The sequence below is a fragment of the Pleurodeles waltl genome, chromosome 4_2 (genome assembly GCF_031143425.1).
Source record: "Pleurodeles waltl isolate 20211129_DDA chromosome 4_2, aPleWal1.hap1.20221129, whole genome shotgun sequence".
Classification (NCBI taxonomy): domain Eukaryota; kingdom Metazoa; phylum Chordata; class Amphibia; order Caudata; family Salamandridae; genus Pleurodeles; species Pleurodeles waltl.
Window position 1 is genome coordinate 645,205,446 of NC_090443.1, and position 27,242 is coordinate 645,232,687.

The following is a 27,242-nucleotide window of genomic DNA, read 5'->3' on the forward strand; positions in this document are numbered from 1 at the left end:
CCTGGGGCTAATTTTAATAGTAAGCTGGGGGCTGCACAGACCCTCCCAGGTCCCAGGGACAATTATCTCCGTGGGGCTACAAATGTAAAATGATACATGGGGGCTGTGCTAACCTCCCAATCCCCAGGGACCACCTTCACCCCAGGGCTACAAATAAAATGCTTAAGGGAGGGCTGTGTGGACACTCTGAGCCCCAGGGAATACCACCTCCTTGGAGCTATAAATAAAATGACTAGTTGGGCTGCACAGACCCACCTGAGCCCCGAGGACTACCACATGTCTGTGGCTAAGTTAAAAATGGAGCGGCGGTCCAAGCCCCCTGCATCCTGGGGACCACCATCTCCCTGGGGCTTTCTTTTTTATAAAAAGGAGGGAGGCCACACCTCCCAGGTCATTCTCGGTCCCAGGGACCACCACCTCCCAATCACCACCAATGCAAATAGCTCCCTTCTGGAGCCATACATGGCTGTTCCCAGGGTGGCCTGTGCAAATGGCTTCCTTCTGGAGCCATACATGGCCCTGGGGACTGCTTGCCACCCTCCAGGGCCAGCACCTGCTTTATCCCTGGGTCCCCACCACCAGAACATCGCTGTTTGCTTTTGCTTGTTAGGAGCTTTGACAGCCCCCACCAAGAAAAAGCACACACTGCAGCTCCAGTGGGTGAGAGCTGTCAAAACGCTGAAACTATTGCTCTTGCACACAGGGAGTTGCATGTTTACCTGCTTCCTGTGTGCAATAGCAATGCTGGCTTTTGTAGGGGGTGGGAGGTTGGTTGGGACCGCGGGGCATTGCGGCTCCCCCATTGTCCTGGCTGGGACCTGTGGACCCAGTGACACATGCCCAAGTCCCAGGGGATAGGGTCCCTGGGGTTGAGGGGGAATGGAGCATGTGGCCCCCCATCCTTTCTAATAATTGGGCAGACGTCCCTGCCCACCTTAGTAGTATGATTATGTATGCCAGGATGATGTACAGCTTACCAAGAGGACCCAAGTGTGTCCCACACTAATTTTGGTGGAACTGTCATGATACTGAGGAAGATGAGGACATCTCCACAAAACAAAAAAACACTTCCTTCATATGGGTAAGAGGAAGGGCACTGGTTTGCTAGGGATTTACTTCTTTGTAGTCTTGTTGGCCTCTCTATAGGAGGACTCATGTTATCATAGATTTCGGGAGAAAGATGCATGAGGAACAACCACATAGCCAAATGCACAGAAGGCTGCTGGAGACATTTCCTTATAGTCCAGTACGCTGCTGTAATGTTCAACACACACTGAACATTTACCCAACAAGTTAGCACTAACTAACCAGTAGAAAGTTCTTCAGTTGGGTAGACATTTTGTGCAAAACTGTGGACTTCTGTTGGATAAACAAGCAGGTGCCTTCCTTTGTGGTCGAGTCACTCACACACCTACTGACACACCCACACAGACACTCACACGCCCACTCACAGACACACTCAGACAGTCACTCAGACACTCATCCACCTACTCCCAGACCCACTCACAGACTCATGTACTGACAGACTCATATACTCACTCACAGACCGACTCACAGACCACTCAGACACTCACGCACCCACTCATAGGCCCACTTAGACACACATGCACCCATTGACCGACCTACTCAGACATTCATGCACCCACTCATAGATCCTCTTAGACATTCATGCACCCCCTCAAAGACCCACTCAGGCTCACGCACCCACTCACAGACTTACTCAGATGCTCATGCACCCACTCACAGACCCACTTAGACACTCACGCACCCACTCACAGACCTGCTCAGAGACTCACACACCCACTCACAGACCTACTCAGCCACTCCCACACCCACTGACAGACCCACTCAGACACTCTCACACCCCCTCACAGACCTCATAAGCCACTTATGCACTCACACATATTCACTGTCAAAGGTTAATGGTTACATTTAGAAAGAAAATACTAAAAACCTTTGAAATTCCCAAAATAGCAATGGTTACAGGGATGTTATAGTTAGGAAAAAACATTTTAAAAAACCTTAGAAATTCACTGAAAAAAACAAAGGTTTCAGGTACTTTATAGCTAAGAAATAAAAAAATAACTTACACATTCACTGAAAGAAACAAAGGTTACAGGAAGGTTATAGTTAGGCTCACATTATACTTGTACAAAACCAGGAAAATTCAGCAGTTATAGTTACTTGAGCTAACTATAACTTATGGCCCGCAATCCACTGCTTATGACCTCAAATATTACATCACTTGTGACACTGGACAGGCAAGGTCCTGGGGGCATTGGGGGATTGAATGAGGAGGGGGTGCATGAGGCCCCTTTCTAGGGCTTGCATTAGCCCCAGGAACCTCCACCTCCCCAGATCGATGACAGAGAAATATGTAGGGGCAAGGAGGCCCCATGCGCCCTGGGTAACACCACCTCCACTGTAAAAATATTCAAATGGGGGAATCCCGTATAGCATCCCCTACAGCCCCAGGAACCACCACTTCCCTGAGGCTAAATATGAAATGAATGCAGGGGGGTCCCACATGGCCTCTTACAGCGCCTGGAGCCTCCACTGCCCCGGGGTTGATGAAATAATGATAGGGGTCTGTCGCAGATTCTTGGGGACCACCACCTTCCCACGGCTATTTAAACATTGGAGGGGGGTTGCGTGGCCCTCTGCATGGAGCCAATATTGGCCCTCGGGACCGCCACTCCCCAATGCCAGCTCCTGTTATGTCCCAGGGTGCTCACCCCTGGACATACCTGTTTGCGCTGACCTAGCAGAAGCTTTGACAGCACCTGCCATAGCAGAGCAAATACTTTGCTTCCAGTGGGCGATAGATGTCAAAGTGGTCTCACCTGCTGGAAGCAGAGGTTTCCTCTTTCTCCTTGCCTGCAGAGAAGTGGATAGGAAAACAAAGGAAACAATTGCTTTCATAGAAGTATGGAGACAAATTAGTTCTCTGAGAGTTCTCTTTGTGGCCACAACACCACAATGTCCTTCGTGAGCCACTTTTATCACTTTCTGTCACAGACTCTCTGGAATCAGGATCCTCGACCCTCGCAATATAATTCCTTCCTGAGTTAAGAACAATTCATCTTTGACATTTTTGTATTTTCAATATTCACCATCACTATTGAAAGGTTGAATGTGTTTGTTCCACAACTGATGAGTAATTAGGTCTTTTAACTTCAGCAGGTCACTATTATCATGGCTTGTGGCAGTACAAATTTGGGCTAACAATATAGCAGCAGGTGTATTTGACTAGGCAGTGATATTAATATAGGTTTCAGCCATCTTAGATGGAGTCCTTGTGACCTTGTATAGACACTCTTGAAAAGTAATCAGCAAGATTCTGATCCTTTCCTGGATGGTGCACAATTGTATACTTGTACTCTTGCAATCTTAATCCCCATCGCTCAATGCAAGAAGGCATCTTAGCTTTTGGATTTCTAAAGATGTTCAGCAAAGTTTAATGATCAGTCACCAGCATAAACAGCTTTTGATACAGGAACACATGGAAATGCTTACAAGCCCATACCACAGCCAAACTCTCTTTCTCAGGCGGTGAGTAAGCACGTTCTGTTTGAGACAAACTTCTACTAGCATAGGCCACAATATGCTATTGAGCATTTGGGCATCCACAATGTTGTGCAAGGACAGTGATTAACCCAACTGGGCTAGAATCAACCACAACCTCTGTATGAAGCATTGGGTTAAAGTATGCCATTTCAGTAGCATTTTCAATTACTTGTTTTTTTTCTCTTGAAACTTTTCTCACATTCTAGTAACCATTGAAAAAAAACATTTTTCTTCGTCAACTCACTTAATTGAGCATTAGCAGTAGCAAAGTCTTGTATTCATCTGGACCACAACTGGCCAGGGCAAGAAAATAACATGCCATTGAAACATCCTGTGGGGTGTCAGCACGTGGCGAAAGCTTGTATTTTTGCAGGGTCATTTGTCATAATGCCATCAGAAAAGATATGGCCAAAAAATGTCAGTTGTGTTGTGCTGAACTTAAACATCTTTGCATTCAAATCAAAGCTGCATCACTGAGTAATTGACATATTTATGTGAAAGCTCTATCATGCTCCCATCTGTGTATCTCCATAAACTAATATGGCATTTCTGTAAGTGCATTCACAGCCATGCTGTATGATGCATCAAATTACTTCTTGGAACATTTCTGCAGCTGATGACACATCAAAAACAACATCTTTTTTATATAAACAACCCAGCATGTGTAGAAAAGGTTGCACTGCACCTGCAGCTCTCTTCAAGTTCCAACTGATGATAACCTTTATTTTAATCAAATCAAGAAAAGACCTTGGCACCATTCAATTGTGTTATCATGTGAGCAATGTGTGGCCCTGGATGTTTTTCTCATTCAGTTGATTTGATTGTCTGACACATATCAAGCATATGTGCACAGCTCCCTCAGTGTCCTTTTTGGGCACTACTACTATGAGAGAAACCCCTGATGTTGGACCAGTGGAATGCTCAATAATATCCTGCTTATGTAACAATTCAAGTTCTTTTTAAACAGCTTCTTGTAAATGAAAAACAACTTGCCTATGTCTCTGATCAACTGGGCAGACATTCTCATTAATATGCAGCTTTACTTTTATAGTCTTTAACTTTCGTGAACCATGAAACAACAAAGGGAATTGACTTACTATTTTGTGATGAGCATTCATTTTGTAATTCAGAGAAATCAGTCCATTTAAGCAGCTGTGTTGAAACTAAGCAAAGAGGCACTTGCTACTTTACCTTGAAACACATGGATCAGTGCTTCAACCTTCGTTTTCTTATGTTTTACTATTGCCACAAATGAACCTTGACTCTTCATAGGCATTGATGCAGCCTAAGAATACACTTTAGTCTTTGATGGTGTAAGCCGCGGTAATGGAAACACTTCATTGTATTTCTCTTCAGACATTATATTTATGGATGCACCACTGTTGATAATGAAAGGTATTGAACATTCGTTTATTTTCAATGCAATCTTTGGATAGTTTTTATATATAATTTTGCTGCACATACGACCAGTCTGACATAAGCATGTTTTTCTGAGGTAAACATTGACATGGCACAATTGCTTTCTCACTTTCACTTATTATTGATGTGGAAGAACTGCTTGACGGTGACTTCGATCACGATCAACTTCATTTAGTATCTATTTGCCTCATCTGATGTCGCCGCTTGGCCTTGTGGGTATGCATCAAACATTGCTTCTAGAATGTTCAAGTGGTCATTTTGTCTTCGCGCTGTGATACACTTACCTTTTCCTTCACTTTGCACATTGTCACAAAATTGATTTCTTGCCCACAGCCTTTGCATATCTGTCTAATGGCGGGACACTTTCCTTCATGTGGAAACAAAAATCCACAAATGTAACACAAATTCCCCTTACTTGTAGACTTCACTTTGTGTCTTTCAGTCTTTTGTTTCGGATTGGCTTTTCACACTCATGACTGACTCACTTTGAGCATCTCCAGCCTCCATGTCAGCAGCTTGTTTCTCAGCACATTCCTCAGCTCTGGTAGCTAACACTCGCTCCGGACTAAGAGTTTCTATCGACATTCGTCATCTGAATGAATTGGACAAGCATCCATCGATAATGCTAACCCGCATGACTTCTTCATCGCTAAATTTATTGAATGTACAGTGTGTGATGAGTGCGTCAAGTCTTTCCACAAATTCATTGATTGTTTCACCAACTCTTGACATTCTTGACTGCAAACGTATTGTTCATAATCAGTGTTTGGTACTGGATTAAGCTTGAGATTTAACACATTCTTAATCTGACAGTATGGGACTTCTTCATCAGTGTTTGGCATTTTCTTTATGACTTCTTTCACACCATCACTAGCAAATTTTTTGAGTTACTTGATAATATTTCTTGTAACTGTTTCTTCACACGCGTCAATGAAATTTTCAAATGGCTCTACCCAGGAAGTCCGTCTATCACCAATATTTTGCTTTTTTTTGGTGGTATTGAGAGGTGGTGGGGGTTTTCAGGTAGGCGGCAGCTTTATATTGGTGGGGCTGACACTGAGGGCCTCATTTACAAGAATCTGACACATAGGCTCCAATGCGTCAGATGTCTTGCGCTGCCCTACAACTCCCTAACTATGCTATGGATACTCTGTATTTAAAATACAGAGCTCCATGGCACGTTGGCACAGATGTGTCAGAAAGTCTGATGCATCTGTGGTGCTAAACTGATGCAAGACCTTACCTTACTGCAGCAATGCCAAGAGGCCCCCATTGAGAAAAGCTCTGTGTCAGTTTTATGCCTGCTCTGAGCAGGCAGGTAAATTCTGATGCAGTGAAGTCACAGAATGAGGCAGTGAAATGTAAACTGTCAGTTCTGCATGGTTTTTCTTGTGGGAATGTCTGTCTTGCACACATTATACCTTGCACAGGAATAATATGATGCAAGGCTTTACATTGGGCCCAATGCATCAGTTTGTAAATGTGGAGTAGTGTAGAGCACTCCGTGTACCACAGCATAAAAAAAAATGATGTAACGATGGCACAATTGCCTTGTAAATGATGCCCTGAGGGTCCCTGGGAATTTGCATCATCACTGAGGCCCAATGATGGTTCAGCCTCCTGGTCATCCAAGACAATCTTTAAAGTTTTGACCTTCTTCTTGATCTCCATCGGAGCCTTGTCACTTGTTAAGATCTCTAGAGTTGTTCTGAGCTGCCACCTGTTAGCTTTGATGGTGTGCCACTTTAGGTATTGGACAGCCCAGTAAGCACAACCCCAGTGCTTGGGTCTCCACACACAGTGCTGAAATTGTAACGCTCCACTTATCAAGACTCAGCTAAGAGCAATAGCAGTATGCTCCCTTTTTACTTATTCTGTCAGCCAGCACTCTTATTTGTAACCGTATGTGGTAACTTATGATTGTTCTTGATTATACTTTGTAAGACTGGTTGTATTCACCTTCAGCGCTAATGCTCCATACACTGTAAAACTTCATTTTGCTTGGCTGGTCAGTACCTTTTTGTATGATCTTGGTCGTAGCTTCTTTACCAACGATACGTAGACTTCTTAGTGAAGTTTCTTTCAATTCACACACTTCACACCAGCAGGAATTGCACTTTGACTCCACTTATGCCAACCGTCTACTTGACACTTTGACAAAGGCACACGGGGCATGCACAAGCAGTTTGCTTTGACCACAGCAAACTCACCAAGAAAGCAGTTTCTTCAGATTATTTATCTCCTATCTCATCGCCATTTGAAGCATCTTCCCCAGCCTGGGTGCCCACCAATGACTAAGTCACATATGGAGCTGTGAATCACACAACTTTATTCCTTTGTGTGTACCTGTGAACTCTAACATTCGAAACCAAGCTTTCATTACATTCTATTCCAGCAATTACATCACACTGATACGAAGTCTGCAGGGAGCCAGAAAGGTTCTGTTCTAAATCATGCAAGATACTACAATAGGTTTCCACAAAAAATATATATTAGTTAAAATAAAATTTGACAGTATGTATTAGGCAACAGTTTTTGAGCATCTCAGAAAATTCAAGAGGCGAAGGTATGGACACTGAAGAAAAATCTGAAAATACGGAAAAGGAGAAAAAAAGAGGGCAAAAAAATGAGAAAAAAAAACAAAGTTGACAAGGAATACGGATAAGGATAAAAGGCGAGGTCAAAGGAAAAATTAAGGGTATCTAGAAAAAGTAAAGGGACCAATTTAAGGCATGTGTTGCTAACAGTTATGCATTGTATAAACAAAATCCCAGGGTGACAAGAATAGGGCTAGCAGGCAAACCAAGAAAGGAGAAAAAGTAGAGAGCAATGACAGGAAACACATAAACAATAGAAAGTACCCAATCAGGTAAAGTGAAAATTAAACAGAGGCAGAGGGAATGAATGAGAAAAGGTGAGAGGAAACACAAATTGTGAGAGATGTAAGCAAAGAGACAATGTAGCAGACGGAACAGTGAGAGAGTGGCATTAAATGCATCAAACACAGACATGAACAAAAACATTAGGCATTCACAAAACAGTGATGTGTAAAAAGATATAGCCAAAAGAATGGGGTAGCTTTATGCAATGATAGTTAGAGTGAGGGAAAAACAATGATTGAAAAAATAAGAGGGTGCAGGGATGTAGGTAAGAAAAGGTACACTTGCCATAAAATGTTGAAAGGGTGATAAAAGGAGAAGGAAAAGAGACTATAAAGGTTGAAAAAATCGACGTGCTTCTCAGAAATTTGATGTTGGAGGAGGCCTTCAAACCTCCATCACATCCATTATCATTAACTTAAATAATCTGTCTGTCAACTATCATTTGTAAAGCAACAAGAAGGAGGCACATTTAAATTAGGCCTGGATGTAGAACTCCGCTCCGTTGTTGGAGTTTGCCGAATTCGGGCACTTCGCAGGTAGCACAGAGTTCCCAAATTCCACACTCCGGTGTAGAGCAGAGTTTGTTTGTGCTTTGCGAGATTGGGTTTTGATGCTCTCTTGTGAGTGTGACGATACTCCTAGGTTGCTAACGAGCACGCGCAAGACTTCACTCGTGTTGCTTCCAGCCATTCTGGCAGCAAATCAGGGCAGCTCGTGAGCGCAAACTCACTTCTGAAGTCAATTTTCTACTCCAGAGCCACTAAATCTAGTAAAAAAGAGATTTGGACTAGACTTTCTTCTCAAATGGACCCTTCAATTTGTTTTTCAGATTGAAAAGTATTTTTTTTTCTTCAAACAGGAAAGAAGTGTGTCAAGATTCCAACTTCCTGTTCCTGTCCAGCAGGCTCCTCCCAGAGTTTTGTTCATCTCCTGGCCCCTTTTCACTTGGATTTCAAGTTGGGAGGATCACTTTCTTTGTCTCCTGGATATACCCTTGGATAAGGACTTTGTTTTTGCTGAATCACACCAGTAAGTTCAAAACTATTATATAAGAGTGTTGTTTGTTTGCTTGGGCATGCACCAGTTTTTATTTGTATTTTCATTTGAAATTCTGATTTTTAAATTGTATAGTGATGGGTGGGCTTGAATATGGGCCTCATTATTATTTATTTAGCATTTCAGTGACTTTTCATCTTTTGAAATAAACATTGTTGCACAGCTCAGTACCTTTTCTTCATGTTTGTAACCTTTGCAATATTATTTTAGTATGTAGCCTATATTTCCAAAGGGCAATTTAGCCAGTAGACCCAGTACTATCAGTGCATGAAATAGATGTTTCAGTGATATATTTTTAAAAACTTCAGTTAGGGCAGGTGTGGCATTGGATTCAATTTAAAATGTTGGTTATTGTTTGCATTTCATTTTTTGTAAAAAGTGTATAAATTGTGGGATAATAATATTTGATGGTTTGGAGGATGTTGTTTGATCATGCGGCTTGTGCGTGCAGCCAGTGTCCCTTTGCAATAGGCTTATATGTGTTCTTTGTTTGCCATGCACCCTTGCTCCTTGTTGTTGTTGTTGTTTGATCATGCAGCTGGCAGTCATTGTGTGCATGCAGCCAGCGTCCTTCCTTTTGCATAGGCTTGCATTTGTTCTTTGTTTGCCATGCCTTCTTGCTCCTTGTTATTGTTATTTGACCATGTGGCTAGCTGGCAGCCATTTTGTCCATGCAGTCAGTGTCCCTTGCCATAGGCTTGCATGTGTTCTTTGACTGCCATGCCTCCTTGCTCCTTGTTGTTATTGTCTGACCATGTGGCTGGCTGACAGCCATTTTGTTTGTGCAGCTAGTGTGTTTTTGACATAGACTTACATGCAAACATTGTTAATTATGGACCATTTGTTTTTCAAGTTTCTATTTTTATTTTTATTTATTTTTATTTACATTTTCATATTTTAGTTTTGTTATACTTTTTAAAAACGATTTAAATTTAGTTTTTTAAATTCATTTTTTATTTTATATATTTTATTGTTTTCCTTTTTTATATTTTTTATTTTTATTTACATTTTTATTTAATTCCGCATTTTGCCTTGATTCATCCATCCGCATCCATCTGATACATTCCTCCATCCATCCATCCATCCATCAAGGACACACAGATACACTGCAACATTCAGTTTCTTTAGGTGTATTTCCATTTCCTCCAGGACACCCTGGCTGTGGCGCACAGCAGATAAATCAACAGCATAATTCATTTTGTTAATGATTATTCTAATTCCCCTGGACCTTCTTGCCGCCATATGTTATTTAAAGAATTATTCCATTTACCCATGCACCTCTCTCTGACTACCCCAGGTGTCTCCTTTAAAACAGATGGTGATAAAGCAAAGAGCTAGATCTGTCTGTTGTGCTATCTGATTTGAAATGCATTTTTTATGGTGTGGTAGTGAGGTTTGCTTTACAATGTTTGATTAAATAGGTATATTACATAAGTAACCAACTGCAATAAGATCGTACTGTTTTAACCTGCAACAAAGCCATGTTTCACTAACTACATGTTTTCCTTGCTTAGTTATTGTTAGGTGCACAAGAGAAGAGACCCTACATCATCTGCAGTATCGCCACAGAGAAGGTCTTACAGTTACTTCGATTCCCAGGCACTAAACTCTTTTGCATGTGCATCTTAGTGCTACTGCCAACCTAAACCTTAAGGTGGACCCAAAGAAAGTTGCTCCCATGAAAGTGGCCAGTGAGAAGAAGCAGCTTTCCACCATTGGCGCGCCAACCACATCCTTTTTTGGGAGTTGTGCGTCTGCCACACTGGCTTCCGAAGAGGAACCTTGGAGCAGCACTATGACATCAACAGCATCATCCCAACCCAACCCCAAGACCACATCTGTCAGTGAGTGAGCCACTGCATTTATGGTGATGCCGACGAGCAGTGATGTTGGCTTGGATTTGTCCCAGTAACAAAGTAGTATCCAATCGTTTCAGAAAAATTAGCAAAGTGGACAGCAACCTGAGCCAGATCTTCTCAAAGGTGGAGCAGAACAGGCGGTTGAGCTTCCTGCTAAGCAAGAACCTCTTCTTTTAGAATCAATGGCTCCCAGATCTCCATCAAGAAAAAGGAAGGGTAGTACTCCACCATCTTCTCCAAGCACCACTTCTGATGACAATGATATGGACATGGAGTGCACCCCAGCAGAGTGCCGGAGAGGCAAGGGAAAAGAAAAGTTCCAGAAAGTCTTCAAAATCATGGAAGAGGATGATGATGAGGAGGATGATGACAATGAGACAGTCATTGCGGAAGATGTCATAGAGTCCCACATTACTATCCAACCTGCTCTGAGGGATGTGGCACAGGAAGCACTGCCAGCTCCCATATTTGTAAAGCCCCAGCAGAGACCTGCACCAACCCGTTCCTCAGTAGAAGTTTCACTGCAGAGAGGCATTTGACACACCAACCAACATCTAGATCTTCTTCAGGCATTGGCAGTGGCTCAATAAGGAAGTACTCTTTCTTAGTTTGGGACTTTTTTATGATCAGCAAACAGGAGGAGAGCATTGCCATATGCTCCATTTGCCATGCAAGTGTTCATCGAGGTAAGCCAGGTTCACATTATGGTACTGGAGGCCAGACAATGCATATGAAAAAACATCATGCAATCCGGAGGGAGGAGCACCTTAAAAAATGTCTAAATGTGGTCATATTGGTGTAGGCGAGGAGAGCCAGGAAACAGCAGCTACAAATAGCCAAATCATGGTGGAAGGTGAGGAAGAAGGTGGCATTCTCATGTAAAGCAGCCCTGTCCCCAGCAGTGAGCCAGAATCACCTGCCTCAGCAGCGTCACAATGGCACAGGAAGACTCAGAGTCTGATGGAGATACCACAGCTTGTGGTGACTGCACCATGATGTGCATTGAGTCTACCACTACCTACATCTCAAAATTCACCTGTGTCAGTGGCCCCACAAAAGAAGAAAATCTAGGCTTCATTTATGTGCATGTTTAGGCAGGTGGGGCCCTACGACTGCAACCATCCAATGGGACGATTATTCAATGGGAAGCTGGCAAAAATGTTAGCCCTGGACCTCCCTTCCTCTTTCTTTTGTGGAAGGAGTGGGATAATCAGAGTTTGTGGCAGCCCTCTGTCTGAAATGGAAAGTTCCCATCCGGACCTATTTTGCCAGATTTGCTGTTCCAGTGCTGCATCACAATGAGCTGCAATTGGCTGGACAAGCTTTGCAGCAAGTGTTGTGCATTCACCTGATGACAGACGTGTGGACTAGTTGTCAGGCAACTGATTACATGTACATAACAGCAGACTGGATCTCTTTTCGGGGGGGGGGGGTAAAGCAAAAGCTATCTACTGGTCTTGGCCCTGAAGACATTTTTAAGAGCTTTCGATGGCGTGCAACATTAGCAATGTTCGCCATGGAAGAAGTCACACACAGCTGCCAATATCTTGGAGATATTTAATAGCAAGGTGTCTGAAAGGCTGCAACACAGAGGTCTTTGAGTTGGATTTACTGCCACAGACAATGGCAGTAACATAGTCAAGGCCATGGCAGATAGTGGCTATTTCAGGGCCCTGTGTTTGGCACACTGCATCAACCAGGTTGTGCAAGACTTTCTTAAAGAAGAAGACATAGTCAGCAACATACTGACTACCTTAAGATGCGTCTGCACTCATTTCAGCCATTCTTTTAAAGCCTGGAAATAGTTGCGTATTATTTAGCGTGATAACAGAGTACCAATTACCCTGATACAGGAGGTGCCATCCCATTGGAACTCAACCTATTATATGTTGCAACGTCTGTTTGAGCAGTACAAACAGATCAATGACTGTCATTCAAAGAGGAGCTGATACAATTTGGAAAGCTTTGACCATGGATGAGCACAAATGGAGCCTAGTCAAATGCCTCACACAGATGCTGCTCCCTTTTGAGGTTTTCACAGAGGAAGTTAGCAAGTAGGGCAGTACAATGGGCCACGTTATCTTGTTATTGAATCTGCTATAGGAGCAGCTAAAGAAGGTGTCTGAAAGGTTTGCATTCGGGGTGTGAATGAAAACCGAGAAGCACATGCCTTGGTTAATAGTCTAAGCTATCGCTTGACTTGTAATACAAGGTTGCAAAATGACATCATGCCATCCAAAGAAAACATCTGTTCCAGTCTACTTGATCCTGCTACAAAAAAATATTTCTGCTATCATTCCGCAGTTCTGGGGTGCCGCCTTCAACTTCCCAACTGCCAACCCCAGCAACAAGAAAACCAGCAAAAACAGCAACATAAGAATCAGATTAAACCTCTGCATTGGCTTGGTTTCAAGTAGCAGGTCTTAAGTCCTGTGCAGAGGTGAAGTAAAAAGGGGTCGAGGTGGTGCCAGCACCAACAACCATTCAGAGGATGATACATGAGTATCTGGATGGCACAAAAGACCTGTATGTGGACTAAAACCCATTGGTGTATTGGTATGGGAAGATGCACCAATGACCAGAGCTCGACAAGCTGGCAATAACGTTTCTGGCTTGTCCTGTAGCCAGTGTGTCTGCTGAATGAGTTCAGTGCAGCTGTTACAGTGAAAAGGACCAATCTCTCACCTTAAAACATGGAGAGATTGACCATGATCAAAATTAACCAGTATTTTATACCTCCGGAAACACTGCAGGAGGAGAAAGAGGATGGCTAGTCAGAGTCAAGCGTGTTAGCTGACCAACTTCTGGGAGAACCGCCAGAGTTTGAGGATGAACTCTACTTCCCAGATTGAGTATGCAAGTGCCACCATAGAATGTTTTAATTATTTCTTGTTCAGCTTCTTTTTCCCAGATTGGAGTTGGACCCATGTGCAGTAAAGAAGGCCCCACATACCCTTCTGGATGTTGGAGATGATGCCTGCCTTCCTCAAATGCCATTGCCTATCTTATTTGTTTTATACCACCTAGCAGAGCTGCCCTTGAAGGTCATTGATTAAAAGCCTGCCATTGATTAAAAATTGATTAAAAGACTGCCAGTGTCAATGCTTCAGTCCAATGTGTGCATACCATCAAAGAGGAGATATTTCATTTGACCACCATGCCTGGATTGGAAGAGGTAACTACTAAGTAACTATTGCACCCATGAGTGGTGATATATTGATTGACTGTGAGTTTGTGAGTTTGTGAGTGATGACTGATGTATATTGGAGCTGATAATGAGGGAGGTAGTTCAATAAAATTGTAAACATGTTTCTGATGGTTTGTAATGCTTGGAGCCTGGTGGGGGATTTCCTGAAAGCGATTGGCCTTTCAAAAGTAGGGAAAGTTACCTGCAGGGTCTACTCCTTTTTTTTGGTTCCTCATAACAAATCAGCCCCTTTAGGTACCAGACACAAATCTACACAAAAATACTCCTGTTGTTTTTCTCTATTTCTTCCTCAGCAGCAGTGCACTTCACAGGTCTACCTTGCTCGGTTTGGGACTGGGACGGAGTTACTCCGAATCTGGAGGCAGAAGATGGAAGGATTTAGGGGGCTACTTCAAAAGCTAGAAAGGATGAAGTTATGGACTTCAAAGAGAACCCATGATGATGGAAACACTCTGAGGTTTAGTACTCAATCAGCTCTGTGAAATGGAGAGAGGTGCTTTGATTTGGAAATGCTACTGAGCATGTGTTTGCTGCTTTGCTATCTCAAACATGAAATTCCTCTTATGTTCTTGCTCTGCCTATGAGTGTTTTTGGTACAATCCTAACTCCTGATAAAGCTTACCTTGCTTTCCTTGATCCTTTTCCTTTACTCTATAATACAGCTACTGTATTTTAAATACACAGGCCTTCTCCTAGTCCACTTCTACATAAACAAACATTGGAAAGCTCAAGACTCCAGCTTACCTACTGGACAGTTTCAGACAGGCACCAGAGGGATGGACATTCCAAGAAGAATGAAGATGCATCACCCAATTTGGCAATACAGTATCATTTTCCTTTTAACAATCATAATGTTTAGGACTGGGTAGTTTACGTTCAATTTTCCATATTTCAAAACTAGAAGACATAACACTTAGGATATACTATCTGGGAGCTCTTTGGGACAGAAGAACTATTTCCAATGAATTTACCTAACTATGTCATACTTACTTATTCCTTCATTTCCTTCCACAAAAGATTGGTGATAGTGTGCTGCTCAGCGCCCCAACTAATATTGCCATGGCTTCATTTGTGTAGTGTTTTCCGTTGCTACTCCATTCCCCAAATCCCCTTCCTCAACCATTTATTGAGCCCCTAGCCCTCTTCCCAGGCTGTAAAATTTATGGAGGTATGACTAATTGTACACCATAAATCAATCACACACTTGCTGGGGAGAATGTGGTGAAAGCAACACCAATTCACTGCGTTACATTCTACCTTCTTTTACCTGAGCAATATTCCACACTGGCCTAATCAAAATCTTCATCCATGCCTTGAGTGTGTGTTCCATAAACAATTAATGTGGTCCAAACACTCTTGAGTCTGAGCCCACTTCTCCTGATTCTATGATTTCATTTGCTAAGTTTAGTTTTATGGCTCCCCATCATTGCGCAGAAGAAATTGATATTGCTAGATTTTATTATCATATAGTCTTTTTTGTTGTGTGACTAATGCCTTCATTGTGGTAGTCTTGTCTCAGTCTTCCTAAAGTTATGACATATAACCCACAAACTTGCTGTTTTCTTTCACTCTATTTGGCAGTGATGGATACCCTTTAATTAATCCTGGAGTTGGAGTTTGCATAGGTGGGAGTGTCACCTTCTGTCTTCCCTGTTAGGCTAGCCTGCTAATATTACTACCCCTACTACCCTCTTTAGATGCTATTTTAGGAAAAACCCTGCAATGAGAAGACTCCTTTGCATCATCTGTTCAGGTAAGAAAAGAACTATGGATTGGAGTGAGCTTGCTTAGTTAATAATTATCTACTACAGAAGAAGATGCTGTCTGTGTGTACTGGGATTTTGTAGGCAAAATAGGCAAGGGCAATCATCCCCTAGTGGCCAATATATAGTTGCAGAGGGCAATAGACCAAGGGTCAAAGTAAATGATATACATCTTTTTTATCAGATTAAAAAACAGGCTACACTAGAAGACAGCAGTACAAACTAAGGGGGTCATTCCGCCAAAAGACCGTACCGTGGTCAAATGACCGCGGCGGTCATTCTGACTTTCCCGCTGGGCCGGCGGGCGACCGCCAGAAGACCGCCCGCCGGCCCAGCGGGAAGGCCCCTTCAACAATGAAGCCGGCTTCGAATGGAGCCGGCGGAGTTGAAGGGGTGCGACGGGTGCAGTGGCACCTGTCGCGATTTTCAGTGTCTGCTTTGCAGACACTGAAAATCATTATGTGGCCCTGTGAGGGGGCCCCTGCACTGCCCATGCCGATGGCATGGGCAGTGCAGGGGCCCCACGACACCCGTTCCCGCCATCCTGTTCTGGCGGTATTTACCGCCAGGACCAGGATGGCGGGAAGGGAGTCGGAATCCCCATGGCGGTGCTGCAAGCAGCGCCGCCATGGCGGATTCCTTGGGTCAGGGGTAAACCGGCGGTAAACCGCCGGTTGCCCTTTTCTGACCGCGGCTTTACTGCCGCGGTCAGAATGGCCTAGGAAGCACCGCCAGCCTGTTGGCGGTGCTTCCGCGGTCCCGAGCCCTGGCGGTCATGGACCGCCAGGGTCGGAATGACCCCCTAAATGTCTAAAACAACAAAATAAAGATTTGAGACACAATGAAGTAAAACAAGATATCCTGTTTATTATTTTCAAATAGAAAACCGTCCCTCTCCACCCACAACAGTGCAGCCCCTCTCCTCAAACAAATAACCCATCCCCAAAAAGTCCAATAAAAAGTCCAAAGTCCAGCCCATATCCCTTCCACCTTCTCCACCAACAAGTCTCATCCACTAAAACCAAAAATTAAAAAAAGGCTTAATAGAGGTCACTGTGAATATGGGCCTGGAGCTGGTCAAAACTCTGCTCAATGAGCTGGCTCTCCATCCGGCCCATCCACAACAGGATGCATCTGAGCAATGCCCTGTTGGAGTGGGGAGGGTGCAGCAGCAGGTGTAGTCAGGGACCCTGTCTGCTGGCAGCAGTAACAGTGATGTAGTGGCCAGGAGGCTGGGGGCTGGAGTGGTACTTTGAAGGGCCCTGGGTCAGAGGCAGCTGATTCTGCCTCTTACTCCTCCAGGATCACCAGGTGCTGATATTCTGCCCGAATGTTCCCCAGCCTCTGCTGCCTGGTTGGTGGTGGTCATCAAACAGGAATAGCTACATCAAGAAAGAGAAGAATAAAAGAGACAAATTATAAACAATGCACTGAACATGCACTTCTTCAAATGATAGATAGTGGGTGGTGCAGTAGCACTACATTGCTGGTCCGGCAGGGATGTTAAGAGTTGATGTGATTATGATTAGGAGAGTCACAGGGCCAATATTGTATTTGTTTACCTACACATGCCTCACATAAAAAAGAACTGACTGTCTGGCAGAAAAGAATTAAGGCAGAATAAGAGCAGATTAAAAAAATAATGTGATTTCATTTTTTAAAGGCTTTTCTAGTAACTAAACGGACACATTATTGGAAAAATAAAAATAAATTACCTTTCATTATGATAAGGCATTGCATATTATGGAGTACAAGTTGTTGTGCCAAATAATTGGTGGTATACTAGTCAGCTCTTCAAGTATGTTGCTACTGTCTGCAGCTCAGACAGCTAAAGCTGACAATTATCTATCTTTAATTCGAATGGCCCTGCTCTTACCCACATGCCTTTCACTTAGTTTAGTTTAGTTTCTACCCTGACTCCAAAGAGGAAGATTAATAATTGATACGTCACACATGTCATGTATAAAATGTAGATATATTTACTCTGTCTGCAGAACGTAGATGGGAGAAACCATGCACAGCGTTACAGGGAAAAAAATTGGTTATATTGGTTGTATTTGGCATGTTCGCCACAGAGTATTCCCTATGCCGATCTTGAAATCATATTGGGCACTTACTAGTCCCACTGTACTCACTGGCCCAGCACCATAAACAGAGTGAAAAACAAGATGGCCCTACCGGTGTGAACTGCGTGGTGCCATTCGCACATGATTTGGAATGCGAGGACGTACGTCACTTTGTGTTTGATGTCAAATACAACACAAATGGACACAATGGAGAACTCCGCATGCACAACAGTTTTTTAGCCACTTTGAGAGTTTCACATGGTGCCACTCTGGACCCTCCACCCAGGCCTAATTTAAATATTGTCAAGCCCTCCTGCAGCCTGGGACGCATGATGGACTGGGTGAAGACAAGGCCAAGAGTGGGCCTGTCTGCACCCGGCTATGTCCAGTCGAGGCTGAGCTGGGCCACCCCACTAAATTCCTTGTTGTCTATGAGTACTGACTTTGCTTATACCATTACTGAGGTTTTTGTTGCGGAAACTTTGGCAGGCCTGGGGGTCTTTTACTGTTCTGATTTCCTGACCCTAGTCAAATTTGAAGATAGGAAGGTGAAAGGTCTCCATTGTGGATAAAAGACCAAGGAATCAGAATGCCATTTTAAATTTCCTTTACAATTCGGTGAGGGTCCAGTTGTAGAAAATCACTCAGGTAGAAGACTAGCTGGCCTCATTTCCCTCAAACATCGTGGTTGAGGGTGCATGAGTAGAAGCTTATAATGTGTTCTCATGTGCTGAGTCTTTACCTTTGCCGGTTACTACATCCACGTCACAGATGTTACCACGTTCGGTGAGTCACAATCTAACAGCCCTTCTTCTTTCAGCCAGTACTCTACATGTTGAGCTCATAGAATCACTTAAACAAATGAAAGGAGCTTTGCCTAACTCCCTTCAAACCACAGGGGCTAAACCCTCAGGAAAAGACGCAAAAGTCAGTACCTCGGAAGCCTGTTGTGGCCATCGTGGAGGGCCTTTTTTGCCCCTTCAAACTTTGTCCATAATATTTCTGATGTTGTGCCTGATGCTGTGTCTCCTTTTGCTAACTTCCTGACTAGATTAGAGAGCAAACTGGATAACCTGGAAAGTAGACTTGCAGATGCAGTCAAAATGTTAGAAGAAAGACTCCAAAAGTTGGCAAAGGGGCTGACAGATGTAGGAAAATTTGGGGAAATAATCGATGTTAGAAAAAGTTATGGTATATTGCCTTTCACTAATGACTGCCCTACTTCTTCACATTCCACCATTTCTTTAGCTTCTGGGCCCCAACCTCTCATAACCAATTACACTTTGGCAGCCCTTAATAATAAAGCTTTGGATAAGGCCAGCTGTGTTTTGCCCTCCCTATCTTCTTCTTCTTAGTCTGTGTGTGGTTCTTAATTACCCCCAAATCATAGCTTTATTGTATTAGTCCATGCCCCATAACCCCCTGATTTACAGGAGCAGACCTGAGATACGGGACTGGTGCATTCCCCTTGTAGTGCTCACAATCAGTATTGTCTCATCAGCATGTTGCCCCCAACAGATACTACTCCTTTTAAAACGATCACAAATCTTCCCCCTGCTGCAACACCTTATGTGTGTGTGATGGTTAATGTTCCCCCTCTTACAACGGGTTCCACAGAAAGCTTCAGCAAGATCAAAAATGAGGTAGTGCATTGGCTGGGGAATCATTTAGGTCTATCTAGTGGTCTATCCAGTTTGCTGTTTGACGAGGTGATCATGTGCTCAGGGTTGGCTGGATTGGAGACACCAAAAAATTAGGGACTGGGGATTGTATTGTTTTAATTTTAGAAATCCACGGCGGGAAGAGCAAATGTTGCACACTTTTATGTGCCATCCTTTATTGAGGTCTGACATCGTAACCTGCCCATTGGGTTTCTTTTATCTTCAAGGAGATGCAATTCTAGTCAGGCTGCATTTGAGGGTACTTTCTGTACCATAGGGCGCCTGCCCATGCCCCAGTTGATTATAAATCAAGATGTTCAGCTCAATAATAGATTTGCCCCTTAGCCTACCTTAAGAAGCAGGATTGACTTTTGTTTTTCAGGGATTGTAGGAAGGAGGTCTGTAGTGGGGTGGAGGGCCCTGTAACACCCTGTTACATACTTGGGGTAATAAGTTAGATTGTGTCCAGAATTAGTCCTTTCTGGCAGACGATTGGGAGATTAGTTTGTCAAAATCATATGGTGTTATTTGTCTTCAAGAGACTTGGGACGTCACATGGTCTGCAGTTTTAGAAGGATCTGCAGTCTTTTAAACTCCTGCTACCCCTTCACAATATGGAAGAGCAAGGGGGGGGGGGCTGGTGACTATTGTGAGTTTAAGCTTGGGTTATGATATGGAGCAAATTACTTTCTATTTGTCCAATGTTTTAACTGTTCTTTTAACATTTTCTCATGCTACAATGGTTTTAATTATTAATGTTACAACTCCATTTCTTCTGTTGAGTCATTGGAGACTGGCTTAGAAAGCTTTTTGGAAGGATTTTTTCAGGCTTGGTCTTCTTCCCCTCTCATATTGTTAGCAGGGGATTTTAATTTACATTCCTGCTCACATTGTGGCCTTGATAAACTGAGGGATGCTGACAGTGAGGAACTAGAGAAGGTCGATTTTTTTCATTCTCAACAGGAGGATAGTTTTAATTTTCATTGTCAAGATTATAACTTTTGTAACATCCTGATCAAGTCAGTGTTTACCTATTCCTGATATAGTACCGACATTCAAGTATAGAGGTCTTTATTGTAATATTGACTATATTTTTGTTTTGATCATTTATTGCCTTTCCTAGCTGTATTTAAGAGACTGGAAAGGTAATAGTGATCATAATCCACTCAAAGCAGAATTTAGATGGCTTAAGTTCAGGGAGAAAAATTCTAACAACTTACAGCTAAGGAACAGGGTCACAGAATTGTATGGGATAAGGTTGTCCTAGATGATTTTTTAAAGGATTTGATTGGGACATGCAGTAGATATTTTGATATTTGTTTATAGGTAGGTTCTCCTGACATTTTCTTTTTAGCCTCATTTTCCAACATTTGTAGTGAAGTGAAAACTACCCTCGGGAGAAAGAAGGACAGTGTAGTTAGTGGTGGTTCTAAATGGTTTGACAAAAATTGTTCTTCAGCCCACAAAGATTTGATGACGGCCTTGCGACATAAGCCACGAGATAAGGGAGTAGTATTGGAGTCTAGAAGACGTTACAAGGCAGCCAGCAGTAACAGAAAGAAAGCTCTAAAACCTGTAACATGGGAACAGCTAGTTACTGCCTGTGAGGCTAGTTTTTCAAAAAGGGAACAGAGCAGATCCAGCCTGGTACTAGCCTACTTCCTAAATAGTTGCCGAAGTGAAGCTTATAGGCAGGGTATTTCTGAAGTGTTTGATGGACTGGGCAGAGAAAGTGAAGGATATATATGACATCCAGTATGGTTTTAGGCCTGGTAGGGGAATGATAGAACAGTACCTCAAACTTTACCCTATGATCTCTAAGTACACACTAGTGAATGAGTCACTAAATCTTGCCTTCATGGATCTCAGCACAGCCTTCGACTCAGTTGCCAGAATGAAATTATTGGCTTTGCTGGTGGCCATGGGGGTAGATGAAGCCCATGTTTCTTTCTTGACTTCCATGCAGGGTTGGAAGTCTGTGAGATTTGGCTCAAAAAGTAAATGCAGTATGCACTTTCAGTTGGGGAGCTGAATCCATCAGGGCTGTATGTTAGCACCTATGCTTTTTATTTTGTATAATAATCAGTTAGATTAATTTTTGGTGGCTCAGTATTAGGATGTTACTAGGTTTGGGAAAAGGTTGGTCTCAGCTTTACTGTATGCTGATGATACTCTTCTCATAGTCCGTTCAGCTAATGGTTTGCAACATTTGATTGTTTTGTTAACTTTATGGGCAACTAGGGTGTAAAAATGAACTTGTCTAAAATGCATACAATGGCGCTGGGGCCAAAAAATGTCAAGACCAAAACTCTTTGAATCTCAGGTCAGTCTATTAGCAATATGGATAAGTTTACCTATTTAGGTATTAGGATTGACCACAAGTTAAATTGGAACCCTCTCTTGAGTGCAGTCCTTTAATTGAGTCACACATAGTATTGAATCCTTCTGGAGGTGACTTGGCTGCCCCCATGTTAACTCAATAGTGAACCTCTATAAAGCCAAATGTGTCCCAACTGAGACTTTTGGTTCAGAAATCTGGGGCTCTAAGGCTTGTTGACCCATTTAAGTGGCCGAAAACACATTATTATGAAAAAGATTGAGGATACCGCAATCTGTGCCCAGTGAGATTGTGCATGACGAATTGAACATAGGGTTTTTCTCTGATTATATACATGTTTGCCCAGTAATAATTTGATTATCCGTGTGGTTAAAAAGGAATTGAAATTCAATAGAATGATAATGTCAAACTGTCTGGGGCTAGAACACTGCATATGAATTACCTGGTTCCAATTCTGTTAAAGGTAACCAAGGTGACCTTGGCAGACTCAAGCTGTTTACTAGCACAGAAGCAATTTGTAAAGCTGATGTCTCATGGGCAAGGGATGCATTTTTTGCATTAGTGCAGAGAAAAAGGGAGGAACAGTCTTGGTTTAAAAATCAGTGTAGAAATTATGATATGGTTAAAACCCCTGGCAAAATTGAATTGTATTTACCACTAGATATGCCTGTTTTGCACAAACGTCCTTTGACCTATTACCATTTCAACATGTTCCCACAGATCTTAGTTGGTTGGCACAAACCTTCAGAACCTGTTATTTGCACATGTGATTTGAATGCTGCACTAGACACTTTGGCCCATATTTACACTATGGGGGTCATTCCGACCCCGGCGGGCCAAAAGATCGCCCGCCGGCCCAGCGGGAAAGCCCCTGCAAAGAGGAAGCCGGCTCCGAATGGAGCCGGCGGATTTGCAGGGGTGCGACTGGTGCAGTGGCACCCGTCGCGATTTTCAGTGTCTGCAAAGCAGACACTGAAAATCTTTGTTTGGCCCTGTTAGGGGGCCCCTGCACTGCCCATGCCAGTGGACAACCGCCAGGAACAGGATGGCGGGAAGGGGGTCGGAATCCCCATGGCGGCGCTGCAAGCAGCGCTGCCGTGGAGGATTCCCTGGGCCAGGGGGAAACCGGCGGGAAACCGCTAGATTCCACTTTTCTGACAGCGGCTTTACCGCCGCGGTCAGAATGGCCCAGGAAGCACCGCCAGCCTGTTGGCGGTGCTTCCGCAGTCGTTGGCCCTGGCGGTCGGTGACCGCCACGGTCAGAATGACCCCGGCGGTCGGTGACCGCCACGGTCAGAATGACCCCCTATGTTTGCTCCGGATTTGCGTCATTTTGTTTTTTACGCAAATCCAGCACAAACTTAACTCCATATTAAGATTTTGACGCTAGACCCATCTAGGGTAAAACATTTTGAGCTAATGGGAGTTTTTGCCTATGGAAAACTACCTTGTATCAATGAGATGCAAGGTACGCGTTCCCAAGCAAAAAATGACTCCAAGGCCCTTGTGCCTTATTTATCCTCCCCTGCAAAATCGCGCACGGGAGGAGGAGGGCCTTAAAAAATGGTGCTAAGCCTGCTAAGCACCATTATTTAACACCTGGGTATGGGCAGGTATTGGGGGACCTGTGGGCCATTTCCCATGGTCAGAGACCATGGAAACAGCCCACTGGTGCCCTTGGCTGCACCCAGGGACATCCCCACCACACCTGGAGGACACCTAAGGATGGGGCGACCAATCCTAGGTAAGTCCTAGTAAGTTTTTTTAATGTATTTTTAAAAGTGCCATAGGGGGGCCTAACTTGGGCCCCCCTACATGGCACTGTGCCAAATGGCCATGCCCAGGGGACATAAGGCCCCTGGGCATGGCCATTGGGCTGGGGGACATGACTTCAGTCTTTACTAAGACAGGAGTCATGTCCATGGGGTTGTGCTTCAAAAAAATGACGCTAGTCAGACTAGAGTCATTTTTTAAACTCTAAACTGACTAGCACCATTCTTTCCCGCACAACCTCCAGTTTGCCCTACGCCTCCCCTACCCGGTTAGCATCATTTATTTTGACGCTAACCGGGCCTTAGCGCCGGCTTGCACCATTCCTTAAGTATGGCGCCAGGCTGGCGTCCTGGACTGGCGCTATACTTTTTGACACAAACCTGCGCTAATGGAGGTTTGCATCAAAAACTATACATCTGGGCCTTTGCTCGTTGTTCATATCTGCCCTAAATTTGCAAATCTGCATCATAAGTTTATACACCCTCTCCTTCTGCCACTGAATTTTAAGCAAGTAAGTCCTGCTTTATAGTACCTTTAGATTTTAGATAATTATACAGCAAGCTATCATGTATCTTGGCTTTTAGCCTGGATATTTATTCCACCCTATGAAATCAGATGTATTGTTTTTTGAGTATTTTCTGAACCTTGTATTTGTATTTTTTTTATGATTTACAGTGTTAAATTGAATAAAGTGAACTTCTGATTTAGTTTGATTTGAACCAATAGCAAATAGAAGTTTGCATAACAAATACTCTGAGTAATATGATTAGCCAGTTTCATGACACCATTCCTCCAGATTTTCAGAATTACACTTTCCTTAGTTTGAGAAAATGGATCAGTGCAATAACTCACTTGGAAATGTTAAAGTATTTTGATTTGTACCTCATGTGTTTACATTCTTGCACTGAAAAACCTCAATGGATAAATTGTCACGTATTATAAGGATATATGATAGTTACAGATAAGGAAATAAATAACATTAGAAGCCATTTGTGTCTTGCGTGCTTGACAGGCACACAGACATTATTTAAAAGTAAAAGCTTAAGCTGGTAAACTAATTTTGACTTATGTTTTCTATTTCATACAACAATTTAATCAAGCCAAGCTGGAGTGAATATTCTCTACCAGGTCAAGTAAATTTTATTGGAAATTGAGCACAAAAAATTGATTCAGAAACCAGTTGTAATTCAGGAACATTTCAATGGGTCCAGAGGCACTCACATTGCTCCTTTTTGCCCCTGAGTTCCAAAGGTAGGTTGGTACATTCTCAGATAGCTAACGATCAACATCCACCACTCAAGGCATGTTCGCATGGACTTTTTGTTTAATGATTTCTGCTAAACAAAATTACTATCCTCAAAGAGGAAAATACTTTCAAGACCCTGGTCTAACATATAAAGACATTTCTGGGGTACTGGGCCTAAATATTATCTATTAAAGAAAAAATAATGCGACACAAGAATATAATTTCAAAAATATTATCAACCCTAGAATATAGTGGGACAAAATATAGAAGTTAATATAGATAATTTTTAGCTTTATAATATATTTTGTTAAAGTAGGTAGTCATTTTTAATTTGGAGGCAGGTAGTTGGGTTTGTTTGGTATCAGTGTGGGAAGTTTCTCATAAATATAACTTTTTTTCCATGAATTATGAATGTTCATTAAATTATTAATGCATCATTCTTTATGTAACTAATGTAATTACTTTAATATTTTAGTAATTAACTATTAATTCATTTGACCAGTTAATTTAGTTAGTGCAGTTTGAAAAATGATATATTTGTGTTAATTTTAAATAATCATTTTCATAAATATTTCAATATTTAATAATTGATATAACACTAATATTGATTTATTTACAAAAATGCTTAATTCATTTTAATTGTTTGTTGGGACTTCTTTGTGTAGGAGGACGAGACCTGTATTTATTTGAAATATTTTACAAGTTGTATATATTTAGTTTCACTGTGTAATGTGAAGACTGCATATTTTCAACTGAATTTAAGTTTATTTATCTATAATGAATACAGTTTATAGTTTAGCCCCTTCGCTGCCAGGCCTTTTCACCCTCAGGTTCCAGGCCTTCTTTTGGCTGTTTGGGGCAGTTCACGCTTAGGCTCTTATAATTATTGTCCATGCAAGCTACCCACGCCAAATTTGCGTCCTTTTTTCCAACATCCTAGGGATTCTAGAGGCACCCAGAGTTTGTGGGTTCCCCTGAAGCAGACCAAGAAACTATCCAAAATAAAGCAACATTTTTTTTTTTTATCAGAAAGGGGCTGCAGAAGAAGGCTTGTGTTTTTTTTTCCTGAAAATTGCATCAACAAAGTGTTTGTGGTGCTAAAATCACCAGCTTCCGTGCTTTCAGGAATAGGCAGACTTGAATCAGAAAAACACATTTTTCAACACACTTTTGGCATTTTACTGGGACATACCCCATTTTTCTATTTTTTGTGCTTTTAGCCTCCTTCCAGTTAGTGACAGAAATGGGTATGAAACCAATACTGGATCCCAGAAAGCTAAACATTTCTGAAAAGTAGAAAAAATTCTGAATTCAGCAAGCGGTTATTTGTGTAGATCCAACAAGGTTTTCCTACAGAAAATAACAGCTAAAATAAAACAAATATTGAAATTGAGGTGAAAAAACAGCCCTCACTGTCCACGTTTTACTCTGTAACTTTTTACTGCGGTCAGATTCTTGAAATCAATATACTATTACATCTGCTAGACTCCTCTGGTTGGGGATATATAGTGCTTGTAGGTTCATCAAGAACCCTAGGAACCCAGAGCCAATAAATGAGCTGCACCTTGCAATGAGTTTTCAATCTATACCGGGTATACAGCAATTAATTTGGTGAAATATAAAGAGTGAAAAATAGGTATCAAGAAAACCTTTGCATTTCCCAAATGGACACAAGATAAGGTATTGAGGAGCAGTGGTCATTTCCAGATATCTGAATTCTGGGTTCTCCATACTAGCATGTGAATAACAGGGCATTTCTCAGATAGATGTCTTTTTTAGACACTGTCTTACATTTGGAAGGAAAAATTGTAGAGAAAGACAAGGGGCAATAACACTTGTTCTGCTATTCTGTGTCCCTCCCAATCTCCTGATAAAAAATGGTACCTCACTTGCATGGGTAGGCCTAACGCCCGCAACAGGAAACACAACATGGACACATCACATTTTTACATTGAAAACTGACGTGTTTTTTGGAAAGTGCCTAGCTGTGGATTTCGATCTCCATCTCAGCCAACACCTAGGAAAACATACTAAAGCTGTGCATTTTTAAAAACTAGACCCCAAGGGGAATCAAGGATGGGGTGACTCGTGGGGCTCTCACCAGGTTCTGTTACGCAGAATCCTTTGCAAACCTCAAAATGTGGCCACAAAAACCCTTTTTCCTCACATTTCAGTGACAGGAAGTTCTGGAATCTGAGAGGAGCCACACATTTCCTTCCAACCAGCGTTCCCCCAAGTCTCCAGATAAAAATGGTACCTCACTTGTGTGGATAGGCCTAGTGCTCCCGACAGGAAATGCCCCACAACACAACATGGACACATCACATTTTCCCAAAGAAAACAGAGCTGTTTTTTGCAATGTGCCAAGCTGTGGTTTTTGGCCTCTAGCTCAGCCAGCACCTAG

At 42.6% G+C, this 27,242-nt stretch overlaps 1 long non-coding RNA gene across 1 annotated transcript in view; it reads right to left on the reverse strand.

Moving 5' to 3' along the window:
- Positions 1 to 16,620: 16,620 nt before the first annotated feature.
- Positions 16,621 to 27,242, reverse strand: part of LOC138294200 (uncharacterized) — a 45,214-nt gene continuing 34,592 nt past the window's right edge. The window contains exon 3 of the long non-coding RNA XR_011203263.1: positions 16,621 to 17,136. This is a non-coding gene — a long non-coding RNA (uncharacterized lncRNA). The remainder of the gene's footprint in view (positions 17,137 to 27,242) is intronic.